This window comes from Pan troglodytes, chromosome 4, assembly GCF_028858775.2.
Source record: "Pan troglodytes isolate AG18354 chromosome 4, NHGRI_mPanTro3-v2.0_pri, whole genome shotgun sequence".
Taxonomy (NCBI): Eukaryota; Metazoa; Chordata; class Mammalia; order Primates; family Hominidae; genus Pan; species Pan troglodytes.
This window is the reverse complement of record NC_072402.2, coordinates 101,094,567-101,097,427: the sequence shown is the minus strand read 5'-3', so window position 1 is coordinate 101,097,427 and position 2,861 is coordinate 101,094,567.

Below are 2,861 nucleotides of genomic sequence, written 5' to 3'. Positions count from 1 at the left end.
GACTTGGTTCTTGCACTCGTGCCCAGAGAAAGAGAGAGAGTACCAGAGCTGTCCATCTTGCAGATAGACAGAGGGGAGCCAGGGCACAGCACAGCTGGACAAGGCTCATGCTCGTGCTCAGAGAAAGAGTTAAGCTGCTGACCCTGAAGGCAAGGGAGAGCTGGCCTTGCTCAGGCTGGTCGTGCAGCTGTGTGTGGGAGCAGCTGGAGCCAGTGAGCCGGTTGCTGAGAGGATCCGCAGAGCCGCAGCAGACACGAGATAAAGGCAGACAGTGTTGAGAGAGCTGCTAATGAGAGAGCTGCTGAATAAAACTACATTTCACCTGCCTATGCTCCTCCGTCCCTAGTGTTCTTTCAGCTATCACCCATCCACCCACTCCCCTCGGACCTCAGCATGGCCCCGAACCTGACCCTGAGTGTGACATTTGGTGTAGTCATGGCCCTGGACCTGTTAATAATATAATGCTATATTATGTTCTATGACATAGAAATAAAATATATGTATATTTATCGGCCGGGCGTAGTGGCTCACACCTGTAATCCCAGCACTTTGGGAAGTCGAGGTGGCTGGATCACCTGAGGTCCGGAGTTCAAGACCAGCCTGGTCAACATGGCAAAACCTCGTCTCTGTTAAAAATAGAAAAATTAGCTGGGCATGGTGGCGGGCACCTGCAATCCCAGCTACTCAGGAGGCTGAAACAGGAGAATCGTTTGAACCCGGGAGGCAGAGGTTGCAGTGAGCCGAGATCCTGCCACTGCATTCCAGCCTGGGTGGCAGAGCCAGGCTCTGCCTCAAAAAATAAAATAAAATAAAATGAATATTTAATATGTATATATATATATATATATGTCAATAACAGCAGAAAGGAGTTGAAACAAAGTTGTATTGGTCTTAGGAAATTACTACAGATTATAAAGTAATAATTATAACAATATATTTTGGGTCTTTAACATAAATAGATATAATATGTATAACAATACCACCAAAAGTGGGGAAAGGGGATAGAGATATATAGGACTAATGTTTCTATATGTCATTGGAATTAAACTAGTATAAATATAAAGCTGATTCTGATAAATTAAAACATATAGAGTTTTATGGACTGAATATTTTGGTCTCCCTTACTCCCTAGCAAATGTTGAGAGCCTAACCACCAGTGTGATCATATTAGGAGGCTGGAGTTTTGGGGAGGTGATTAGATCATAATCCCTTAAGATGGAATTAGAGGCTTTATTAAAGAGATCCCTGGAGAGCTCCCTGGACCCTTCTGTCCAGTGAGGACACAGCAAGGAGATGACCATCTATGAACCAGGAAGTGGGCTGTCGCCGGCACCTTGGTATTGGAACCCCCAGCCTCCAGAAATCACGAGAAAGAAATAAACATTTAGTGTTTAAACCATCCAGTCTATGGTATTTTAGATATGGCAGCCTGAATTGGGTCATAAAGTAAACCCTAAAATATTAAGAATACATATAAAAAGAATAAATATGTATATTAAGAATATATATATATTTCCATGTATATGTATGGAAAAACATTAAAGAGATTAAAATGTTACAAATCTAGTATAAGATCACAGAGTTACCTTCGGAATCAATTGAGCTACTGGGCATCATCCCTTTGACAAAAATTGTTACCACTGGGTGCAGTGAAATGAGCAAAAATTCAGACCTGGGGGCAGTATGGAATAGGCAGGAAGGAAAGAGGACTCATGTGCACACATGTACCAGCCCTGCTTGCCTAGTGGATGAATGGAGTGCTGGTCTAGCCTTAGCCCTGTCATTTGTCCAGAAGAGCCCTAAAACAGAGTATAACAAAGAGGAACCTAGAGACATAGATCCAAGCTGAAGTGCTCAAACTTTAGCATGAATCAGGAAAACCTGGAGGGCTCGTTCACAGATCGCTGGTCCCACCCCCAGAGTTTCTTATCCAGCAGATCTGGAGTAGGGCCCAAGAATTAGTATTTCTAATGAGTTCCCAGGTAATATTGATGGTGCTAGTCCACACTACAATGTATGAGCCACTGACTGCCCTAATATGTGGAGCTCATAGTGGATAAATGTAATTAAAGCCAGTTGGGAATTTAGATCATAGCCCTAAGTACCGAAACTACTTCTAGATGAATGGGGACAGTGAGCACACTAGAAGAATATGCGGCATGTTTAGGGAACATGTAGTTGTTTTACCACCCAAATCAATTCATTCTTCTGGCTACTATACCCCAGTATTCCTCTGGGAAACACCTTGCTCCCTCACTTTTAGTCCATATGCTTTGGAAGGGTTTGATGACCCACATTTGCCTCCATGGAGTGGCTGTGACTCAGGCCTAGATAATCAGGGCTTCACATTATCTTAGCCATAGCGATTGGTTCAGAGATGGGTAATCAGGATGAAAAGAGATAATGATACTTTTTCTGAGACACTAGAGAGAGACAGAAATACTGTTTTTCTGTTAGATTTTATCTGAAAAGACAGGTCTGGAGCTGCTGCCTTGCCACCATGTGAAGCCTAAAACCAAAGCCAATTTTATGGTAAGCCAGGAATTAGAAAATTAGCAGATCATGTTGTTATCATTTGAGCCCTGGATCAAACATACCTGAAACTTGTGTTGCTCTGTGAACCAATTAAAGTTTCCTTTCATTTAAATCACTTACATTTTTCAAATGTTTTATTATGACATGTTAGCAACCATGTGAATAGATAAAGCAGAACAAGATATATGAAATATTATGAGAATGGGCATTTCTGGAAGCAAAGTCTGTGCACAGAGTTATGAAGGGAGACATTCAACACGCTAATGTGGCAGATGCTCCTGAGAGGCACTGGACCAAGATTGTCAGGACTTGAGTGTGACCAAATG